The sequence below is a fragment of the Oncorhynchus masou genome, chromosome 29 (genome assembly GCF_036934945.1).
Source record: "Oncorhynchus masou masou isolate Uvic2021 chromosome 29, UVic_Omas_1.1, whole genome shotgun sequence".
NCBI classification, from domain to species: Eukaryota; Metazoa; Chordata; class Actinopteri; order Salmoniformes; family Salmonidae; genus Oncorhynchus; species Oncorhynchus masou.
In genome coordinates, this window is record NC_088240.1 from 5,686,905 (window position 1) to 5,699,054 (window position 12,150).

A 12,150-nucleotide genomic window follows, 5' to 3' on the forward strand; every position below is an offset into this window, starting at 1 on the left:
CACACACACACACACACACACACACACACACACACACACACACAGGTGTGTAATGGTGGCTGCTGCTGAAGGGCTTTCTCTACATGGAAACCTAGAAGATGCTGCCAGTTCTATTCAGAGACTGCAAAGGGAATCATTAATTGCATGTAGGTGTGCAGCGACATAGTCCATCCTCACCTTCCCCTCTCAACCCCCCCCATGTAGTCCCTCCTCACCTTCCCTCTCAACCCCCCCCATATACTCCCTCCTCACCTTCCCCTCTCAACCTCCCCCCAAATAGTCCCTCCTCACCTTACCTCTCAACCCCCCCCATATAGTCCCTCCTCACCTTCCCTCTCACCCCCCCATATACTCCCTCCTCACCTTCCCTCTCTACCCCCCTCCCATATTGTTCCTCCTCACCTTCCCTCTCTAACCCCCATATTGTCCCTCCTCACCTTCCCTCTCTACCCCCCCATATTGTCCCTCCTCACCTTCCCTCTCTACCCCCATATTGTCCCTCCTCACCTTCCCTCTCTACCCCCCATATTGTCCCTCCTCACCTTCCCTCTCTACCCCCACATAGTCCCTCCTAATCTTCCCTCTTCCCCCCCTAGATAGTCCCTCCTCACCTTTCTCTGTCTACCCCCCCCCCCACATATACCCTCGGCACCTTCACACGTACCATCAAGAAAATGGACGCATTTCATCTGTATGTAATGGCTGGTAATGTTAGGGGTTGGTAGGCTCATGACACTTTCAAAGAAAATACCTAAACAGCAGTTGGTTCTGATGGTACAGAATACATACTACGTCATGTGTCAAAGTGTTGCCAAGGTGATTAAATCCAATAACATCTTTCCTCTCACATACTGGCGGCTGACAATTAGAATTCTGCTAATTATTCTACAGGTTATAGTGACCAGTTTATAACTACTTATGAAACTCAAGAATGTTGCTTTTGGCAACATGACAGAGTCTATTGCTGATGTGTGAAAACAAATTTCCCCCTAAACATTGTTTATAACCATGTCAGAGGATATTGGTTCTTCTTCTTAGTGATAGGGGGCAGTATTCAAAAGTTTGGATGAATGAGGTGCCCAAAGTAAACTGCCTGTAACTCAGGCCCAGAAGCTAGGATATGCATATAATTGGTAGATGTGGATAGAAAACACTCTAAAGTTTCCAAAACTGTTAAAATAATTTCTGTGAATATAACATGAGACTGGCCCCTCCTGACATGGCAGGCGAAAACCCGACAACAATCCATCCAGAGTTTTTTTTTCTTCACCTCACCCCTGATTTCTATGGCTGTCAATGGTAATATATATATATATATATATATTTTTTTTTTTAATTTAACCTTTATTTAACCAGGCAAGTCAGTTAAGAACAAATTCTTATTTTCAATGATGGCCTGGGAACAGTGGGTTAACTGCCTGTTCAAGGGCAGAACAAAAGATTTATACCTATTCAGCTTGGGGGTTTGAACTCGCAACCTTCCGGTTACTAGTCCAACGCTCTAACAACTAGGCTACCCTACCCTGCCGCCCCATATATAAAGGAATATAAAGGAATTAAATAAATATAAAGGAATAACTCCCAGATTGCAGTTCCCAGGGCTTCCAGTAGATGTCAACAGTCTTTAGAAAGATTTTCAGGCTTGTTTTTGAAAAATTAGCGAAAATTTGTAGTTTTTGTAAGTGGCTCCCATTTTGGCTGTAGTGTTTGTAGCGCGTTCCGGTGAGGGTGTACATTTCGTTATTTATCTCCGGTAACAACAATACTATTCTCCATCTTGAATTTTAAAATGTATTTACATATTAGCGTACATGAGGATTGATTATAAACGTTGTTTGACTTGTTTATTGCTAACTTACTGGATTCATTTGTATGCATTTTGAACGAGGGAAACAGGATTACTGAGTCTTGCGCACCAACTTAAATGTCTTTTTTGGGATTTAAATAACGAAGGACTATCGAGAAAAAAAAGGACTATTTGTTATGTAGCTGGGACCCTTGTGATTGCATCCTGATGAAGATCTTCAACGGTAAGTGGTTTCTTTTAACGCTATTTCTGACTTTCGTGACGCATCTGCTTGGATGGAAATGTATGTAAAGCTTTTGTGTGCGGGGCGATGTCCTCAAACTGTAATAACTATAGGCCAGTCTCATACTGTAATTACTAAAGGCCAGTCTCATACTATAGGCCAATCTCATACTGTAATTACTATAGGCCAGTCTCACACTGTAATTACTAAAGGCCAGTCTCATACTGTAATTACTAAAGGCCAGTCTCATACTGTAATTACTATAGGCCAGTCTCATACTGTAATTACTATAGGCCAGTCTCATACTGTAATTACTATAGGCCAGTCTCATACTGTAATTACTATAGGCCAGTCTCATACTGTAATTACTAAAGGCCAGTCTCATACTGTAATTACTAAAGGCCAGTCTCATACTGTAATTACTAAAGGCCAGTCTCATACTGTAAATACTAAAGGCCAGTCTCATACTGTAAATACTAAAGGCCAGTCTCATACTGTATAGGCCAGTCTCATACTGTAATTACTAAAGGCCAGTCTCATACTGTAAATACTAAAGGCCAGTCTCATACTGTAATTACTAAGGCCAGTCTCATACTATAGGCCAGTCTCATACTGTAATTACTATAGGCCAGTCTCATACTGTAATTACTAAAGGCTAGTCTCATACTGTAATTACTAAAGGCCAGTCTCATACTATAGGCCAGTCTCATACTGTAATTACTATAGGCCAGTCTCATACTGTAATTACTATAGGCCAGTCTCATACTGTAATTACTAAAGGCCAGTCTCATACTGTAGCTACTATAGGCCAGTCTCATACTGTAGCTACTATAGGCCAGTCTCAAACTGTAATTACTATAGGCCAGTCTCATACTGTAATTCCTATAGGCCAGTCTCATACTGTAATTACTATAGGCCAGTCTCATACAATAGGCCAGTCTCATACTGTAGCTACTATAGGCCAGTCTCATACTGTAATAGGCCAGTCTCATACTGTAGCTACTATAGGCCAGTCTCATACTGTAATTACTATAGGCCAGTCTCATACTGTAATTACTATAGGCCAGTCTCATACTGTAATTACTATAGGCCAGTCTCATGTACTATAGGCCAGTCTCATACTGTAATTACTAAAGGCCAGTCTCATACTGTAATTCCTATAGGCCAGTCTCATACTGTAATTACTATAGGCCAGTCTCATACTGTAATTCCTACTAGGCCAGTCTCATACTGTAATTACTATAGGCCAGTCTCATACTGTAGCTACTGAAGGCCATAGGCCAGTCTCATACTGTAGCTACTATAGGCCGGTCTCATACTATATAGCCAGTCTCATAATTTAACTACTATAGGCCAGTCTCATACTGTAGCTACTAAAGGCCAGTCTCATACTATAGGCCAGTCTCATAATGTAACTACTAAAGGCCAGTCTCATACTGTAACTACAATAGGCCAGTCTCATAATGTAACTACTATAGGCCAGTCTCATACAATAGGCCAGTCTCATACTGTAGCTACTAAAGGCCAGTCTCATACTGTAGTAGGCCAGTCTCATACTGTAGCTACTGAAGGCCAGTCTCATACAATAGGCCAGTCTCATACTGTAGCTACTAAAGGCCAGTCTCATACAGTAGGCCAGTCTCATACTGTAGCTACTGAAGGCCAGTCTCATACTGTAGCTACTGAAGGCCAGTCTCATACTGTAGCTACTAAAGGCCAGTCTCATACTGTAGCTACTATAGGCCAGTCTCATACTGTAGCTACTGAAGGCCAGTCTCATACTCTAACTAATATAGGCCAGTCTCATACTGTAGCTACTATAGGCCAGTCTCATACTGTAGCTACTATAGGCCAGTCTCATACTGTAGCTACTGAAGGCCAGTCTCATACTGTAACTAATATAGGCCAGTCTCATACTGTAGCTACTATAGGCCAGTCTCATACTGTAGCTACTATAGGCCAGTCTCATACTGTAGCTACTGAAGGCCAGTCTCATACTGTAACTAATATAGGCCAGTCTCATACTGTAGCTACTATAGGCCAGTTCATACTGTAGCTACTATAGGCCAGTCTCATACTGTAACTACTATAGGCCAGTCTCATACAATAGGCCAGTCTCATACTGTAGCTACTAAAGGCCAGTCTCATACTGTAACTAATATAGGCCAGTCTCATACTGTAGCTACTATAGGCCAGTCTCATACTGTAGCTACTATAGGCCAGTCTCATACTGTAGCTACTATAGGCCAGTCTCATACTGTAGCAACTATAGGCCAGTCTCATAATGTAACTACTGAAGGCCAGTCTCATACTATAGGCCAGTCTCATGCTGTAGCTACTAATGTAACTACTAAAGGCCAGTCTCATACAATAGGCCAGTCTCATACTGTAGCTACTGAAGGCCAGTCTCATACTGTAGCTACTAAAGGCCAGTCTCAAAATGTAACTACGAAACTATAGGCCAGTCTCATACAATAGGCCAGTCTCATACTGTAGGCTACTGAAGGCCAGTCTCATACTGTAGCTACTAAAGGCCAGTCTCAAAATGTATCTACTAAAGGCCAGTCTCATACTATAGGCCAGTCTCAAAATGTAACTACTATAGGCCAGTCTCATACTGTAGCTACTATAGGCCAGTCTCATACTGTGTAACTATACTGAAGGCCAGTCTCATACTGTATAGGCCAGTCTCAAAATGTAACTACTAAAGGCCAGTCTCATACTAGGCCAGTCTCATACTGTAGCTACTGAAGGCCAGTCTCATACTGTAGCTACTAAAGGCCAGTCTCAAAATGTAACTACTAAAGGCCAGTCTCATACAATAGGCCAGTCTCATACTGTAGCTACTGGCCATCTCAAGTCTGTAGCTACTATAGGCCAGTCTCATACTGTAGCTACTAAAGGCCAGTCTCATAATGTAGCTACTAAAGGCCAGTCTCATACTATAGGCCAGTCTCATAATGTAACTACTATAGGCCAGTCTCATACTGTAGCTACTGTACTATAGGCCAGTCTCATACTATAGGCCAGTCTCATAATAGTAGCTATACTGAAAGGGCCAGTCTCATACAATATGCCAGTCTCATACTGTAGCTACTGAAGGCCAGTCTCATACTGTAATTTCCATAGGCCAGTCTCATACTGTAGCTACTATAGGCCAGTCTCATACTGTAGCTACTAAAGGCCAGTCTCATACTGTAGCTACTAAAGGCCAGTCTCATACTGTAGCCAGTCTCATACTATAGGCCAGTCTCATACTGTAGCTACTAAAGGCCTGTCTCATACAATAGGCCAGTCTCATACTGTAGCTACTAAAGGCCAGTCTCATACAATAGGCCAGTCTCATACTGTAGCTACTATAGGCCAGTCTCATACTGTAGCTACTAAAGGCCAGTCTCATACTATAGGCCAGTCTCATACTGTAGCTACTAAAGGCCAGTCTCATACAATAGGCCAGTCTCATACTGTAGCTACTATAGGCCAGTCTCATACTGTAGCTACTAAAGGCCAGTCTCATACTGTAGCTACTAAAGGCCAGTCTCATACTGTAGCTACTAAAGGCCAGTCTCATACTATAGGCCAGTCTCATAATGTAACTACTCTCATAGGCCAGTCTCATACTGTAGCTACTAAAGGCCAGTCTCATACTATAGGCCAGTCTCATACTGTAACTACTAAAGGCCAGTCTCATACTGTAACTACTATAGGCCAGTCTCATAATGTAACTACTATAGGCCAGTCTCATACAATAGGCCAGTCTCATACTGTCTCATACTGTACTAAAGGCCAGTCTCATACAGTAGGCCAGTCTCATACTGTAGCTACTGAAGGCCAGTCTCATACAATAGGCCAGTCTCATACTGTAGCTACTAGCCAGTCTCATACTAAAGGCCAGTCTCATACAGTAGGCCAGTCTCATACTGTAGCTACTGAAGGCCAGTCTCATACTGTAGCTACTAAGGCCAGTCTCATACTGTAGCTACTAAAGGCCAGTCTCATACTGTAGCTACTATAGGCCAGTCTCATACTGTAGCTACTACTGAAGGCCAGTCTCATACTCTAACTAATATAGGCCAGTCTCATACTGTAGCTACTATAGGCCAGTCTCATACTGTAGCTACTATAGGCCAGTCTCATACTGTAGCTACTGATAGGCCAGTCTCATACTGTAACTAATATAGGCCAGTCTCATACTGTAGCTACTATAGGCCAGTCTCATACTGTAGCTACTATAGGCCAGTCTCATACTGTAGCTACTAAGGCCAGTCTCATACTGTAACTACTATAGGCCAGTCTCATACTGTAGCTACTATAGGCCAGTCTCATACTGTAGCTACTATAGGCCAGTCTCATAATGTAACTACTATAGGCCAGTCTCATACAATAGGCCAGTCTCATACTGTAGCTACTAAAGGCCAGTCTCATACTGTAACTATATAGGCCAGTCTCATACTGTAGCTACTATAGGCCAGTCTCATACTGTAGCTACTATAGGCCAGTCTCATACTGTAGCTACTATAGGCCAGTCTCATACTGTAGCAACTATAGGCCAGTCTCATAATGTAACTACTGAAGGCCAGTCTCATACTATAGGCCAGTCTCATACTGTAACTACTAAAGGCCAGTCTCATACAATAGGCCAGGCTCATACTGTAGCTACTGAAGGCCAGTCTCATACTGTAGCTACTAAAGGCCAGTCTCAAATACTGTAACTACTAAAGGCCAGTCTCATACAATAGGCCAGTCTCATACTGTAGCTACTGAAGGCCAGTCTCATACTGTAGCTACTAAAGGCCAGTCTCATACTGTAGCTACTATAGGCCAGTCTCATACTGTAGCTACTAGGCCAGTCTCATACTGTAACTACTATAGGCCAGTCTCATACTGTAGCTACTATAGGCCAGTCTCATACTGTAACTACTAAAGGCCAGTCTCATACTATAGGCCAGTCTCATAAATGTAACTACTAAAGGCCAGTCTCATACAATAGGCCAGTCTCATACTGTAGCTACTGAAGGCCAGTCTCATACTGTAGCTACTAAAGGCCAGTCTCATACTGTAGCTACTAAAGGCCAGTCTCATACAATAGGCCAGTCTCATACTGTAGCTACTGAAGGCCAGTCTCATACTGTAGCTACTAAAGGCCAGTCTCATAATGTATCTACTAAGGCCAGTCTCATACTATAGGCCAGTCTCATACTGTAACTACTATAGGCCAGTCTCATACTGGCCAGTCTCATACTGTAGCTACTATAGGCCAGTCTCATACTATAGGCCAGTCTCATACTGTAGCTACTAAAGGCCAGTCTCATACTATAGGCCAGTCTCATACTGTAGCTACTGAAGGCCAGTCTCATACTGTAACTACCATAGGCCAGTCTCATACTGTAGCTACTATAGGCCAGTCTCATACTGTAGCTACTAAAGGCCAGTCTCAAACTGTAACTACTAAAGGCCAGTCTCATACTGTAGCTACTATAGGCCAGTCTCATACTGTAGCTACTAAAGGCCAGTCTCATACAATAGGCCAGTCTCATACTGTAGCTACTAAAGGCCAGTCTCATACTACAATAGGCCAGTCTCATACTGTAGCTACTATAGGCCAGTCTCATACTGTAGCTACTAAAGGCCAGTCTCATACTATAGGCCAGTCTCATACTGTAGCTACTAAAGGCCAGTCTCATACAATAGGCCAGTCTCATACTGTAGCTACTATAGGCCAGTCTCATACTGTACTAAAGGCCAGTCTACTAAAGGCCAGCCTCATACTGTAGCTACTAATGGCCAGTCTCATATTGTAGCTACTAAAGGCCAGTCTCATACTATACGATAGGCCAGTCTCATACTGTAACTACTATAGGCCAGTCTCATACTGTAACTACTATAAGGCCAGTCTCATACTATAGGCCAGTCTCATAATGTAACTACTAAAGGCCAGTCTCATACAATAGGCCAGTCTCATAATGTAACTACTATAGGCCAGTCTCATACAATAGGCCAGTCTCATACTGTAGCTACTAAAGGCCAGTCTCATACAGTAGGCCAGTCTCATACTGTAGCTCTCATACTGAAGGCCAGTCTCATACTGTATACTAGGCCAGTCTCATACTGTAGCTACTAAGGCCAGTCTCATACTGTACTAGTAGGCCAGTCTCATACTGTAGCTACTAAGGCCAGTCTCATACTGTAGCTACTGAAGGCCAGTCTCATACTGTAACTACTAAAGGCCAGTCTCATACTGTAGCTACTATAGGCCAGTCTCATACTGTAGCTACTGAAGGCCAGTCTCATACTCTACATAACTAATATAGGCCAGTCTCATACTGTAGCTACTATAGGCCAGTCTCATACTGTAGCTACTATAGGCCAGTCTCATACTGTAGCTACTGAAGGCCAGTCTCATACTGTAACTACTATAGGCCAGTCTCATACTGTAGCTACTATAGGCCAGTCTCATACTGTAGTCTCATACTGTATAGGCCAGTCTCATACTGTAGCTACTGAAGGCCAGTCTCATACTGTAACTAATATAGGCCAGTCTCATACTGTAGCTACTATAGGCCAGTCTCATACTGTAGCTACTATAGGCCAGTCTCATAATGTAACTACTATAGGCCAGTCTCATACTGTAGCTATATAGGCCAGTCTCATACTGTAGCTACTAAAGGCCAGTCTCATACTGTAACTAATATAGGCCAGTCTCATACTGTAGCTACTATAGGCCAGTCTCATACTGTAGCTACTATAGGCCAGTCTCATACTGTAGCTACTATAGGCCAGTCTCATACTGTAGCAACTATAGGCCAGTCTCAACTATAGGCCAGTCTCATAATGTAACTACTGAAGGCCAGTCTCATACTATAGGCCAGTCTCAAACTGTAGCTACTAAAGGCCAGTCTCATACAATAGGCCAGTCTCATACTGTAGCTACTGAAGGCCAGTCTCATACTGTAGCTACTAAAGGCCAGTCTCAAACTGTAACTACTAAAGGCCAGTCTCATACAATCATACTAATAGGCCAGTCTCATACTGTAGCTACTGAAGGCCAGTCTCATACTGTAGCTACTAAAGGCCAGTCTCATACTGTAGCTACTAAAGGCCAGTCTCATACTATAGGCCAGTCTCATACTGTAACTACTATAGGCCAGTCTCATACTGTAGCTACTATAGGCCAGTCTCATACTGTAGCTATAGGCCAGTCTCATACTGTAGCTACTAAAGGCCAGTCTCATACAATATGCCAGTCTCATACTGTAGCTACTGAAGGCCAGTCTCATACTGTAGCTACTAAAGGCCAGTCTCATACTGTAGCTACTATAGGCCAGTCTCATACTGTAGCTACTAAAGGCCAGTCTCATACTGTAACTACTAAAGGCCAGTCTCATACTGTAGCTACTATAGGCCAGTCTCATACTGTAGCTACTAAAGGCCAGTCTCATACTGTAGCAACTATAGGCCAGTCTCATACTGTAGGCTACTAAAGGCCAGTACTGTAGTACTATAGGCCAGTCTCATACTGTAGCTACTATAGGCCAGTCTCATACTGTAGCTACTATAGGCCAGTCTCATACTGTAGGGCCAGTCTCATACTGTAGCTACTATAGGCCAGTCTCATACAATAGGCCTATAGTCTCATACTATAGCTACTATCTGTGGTTAGGCCAGTCTCATACTGTAGCTACTATTGGCCCGTCTCATACTGTAGTTTCTATAGGCCAGTCTCATACTGTATCTACTATAGGCCCATTTCATACTCTACCTACTACAGGCACGTCTCATACTGTAGCTACTATAGGCCCATTTCATACTGTAGCTACTACAGGCACGTCTCATACTGTAGTTACTATAGGCCCATTTCATACTGTAGCTACTACAGGCTACTGTTGTGTCTTTTGCTATGCCGGATTAAGTGATATGACATGCTATTCTATAAAATAATTCCTCCGTAATTAATATTACCCAATTGAGCTAGTCATGTAAATGTATTTAACTAGAAAGTCGGGGCACCACAAAATAATGTTTATAGTGTTGTTATCTTCCGAATAAAGTCTTAAAGACTTGGTAGTCTTTTTCCTCAATATTAATCATCACCTTATTCAGTCTCATCTGAAAGTTGTAAATTCTTGGTTATCTTCACCAACCCTGCCTAATAAGTTTAATCAGCAATACAACATTTGGTTTAATTATTTATTTACTAAATACCTAAACAATCACACAGAATTACACATACACAGGATGGGTCATATATTGGTTACTAATTATGTCATGAAAATGCATGTCCCTGGTGGATGGAGCCGATATGCCGGCTGGTTACACAAAGGAAAGGGGGTTGGGATTGAATGAAAGAGTGAGAAGACTGAGGAACAAAAGGTTTTGTGTCTCTATCAGACTATGCTATTCTAAGCTATGCTATTGTAAATACAGAATCGTATGCATTCTAAATAACCGCCCATTTGAAAAAGGAAAATGCAAGAAATATTTACTCTGAGCTACGCTTTGATCGGTTGGTCGTAGATGGAAGGCCGGGTATTCTTTGAAGAATGTCTGGTTGTAGAACGATTCTTGGTAGTAACATCATTGTGTGGTAGAACAGATACTCTGTCCGTCCTTTCCTAGCCTACGTTTACAGCAACTTTTGCTTACGCAATGGCTAGTGGTGAATAAGAGTTCAAAGTTCAAACCAAGTTGCCATGCTATATGCTCATGCTACCAAAAGCACTCACAAACTTCTACAGATGCACAATCGAGAGCATCCTGTCGGGCTGTATCACCGCCTGGTACGTCAACTGCTCTGCCCACAACCGTAAGGCTCTCCAGAGGGTAGTGAGGTCTGCACAACGCATCACCGGGCGCAAACTACCTGCCCTCCAGGACACCTACACCACCCGATGTCACAGGAAGGCCATAAAGATCATCAAGAACAACAACCACCCGAGCCACTGCCTGTTCACCCCGCTATCATCCAGAAGGCGAGTTCAGGACAGGTGCATCAAAGCTGGGACCGAGAGACTGAATAACAGCTTCTATCTCTAGGCCATCAGACTGTTAAACAGCCACCACTAACATTGAGTGGCTGCTGCCAACACCCTGACTCAACTCCAGCCACTTTAATAATGTAAAATATATAGTAAAATATATCACTAGCACCTTTAAACAATGCTACTTAATATAATGTTTACATACCCTACATTATTTATCTCATATGTATACGTATATAATGTACTCTATATCATCTACTGCATCTTTATGTAATACATGTATCACTAGCAACTTTAAACTATGCCACTTTGTTTACATACTCATCTCATATGTATATACTGCACTCGATACCATCTACTGCATCTTGCCTATGCTGCTCTGTACCATCACTCATTCATATATCTTTATGTACATATTCTTTATCCCTTTACACTTGTGTATAAGACAGTAGTTTTGGAATTGTTAGCTAGATTACTCGTTGGTTATTACTGCATTGTTGTAACTAGAAGCACAAGCATTTCGCTACACATTTCTGCTTACCATGTGTATGTGACAAATAACATTTGATTTGATTTGCTATATTCTGCCTGGTGTAGTTGAAATTCATCCTTCCGGCGTGTAGATCGTCACCTTCATGTTGAGATTCAATGAAGAACAAGATTCTTGTCGTTCAACCAGAGATCACGCTGAGGTTGGCTTAGTTCTGCAGGTGATCTTGTCCTTTTAACGCAGGGACCGCAAGTCCTCACGTCCTTGGAATAGAAAGTTGGATTTTCGTCAACGGCTTATATCGTGGTGAAGAGAAGGGCGTATTTCTTAGTTTATACAACCAATGTCTGTTCACTTGGGCGGGGCCTCTGAGTGAGCAGAGTCTTTACTGTAAAAACAATTGTCATTTAGAAGATAAAATTACATTTAGTCTTTTCACAACTAGTTTCATATTTAACCATTTAAATTGCACAACAATTCCAGGCACTTAAAAAAAGCTCTTGAGTAAGGTTCTATGTGTGTGTGTGCGCACGTGTGTGTGTGTGTGTGTGTGCGCGCGCGTGCATGTGTGTGTGTGTGTGTGTGTGTGTGTGTCTGTGTGTGTGTGTGCGTGTGTGTGCGCGTGTGTGTGTCTGTGTGTGTGTGTGTGTGT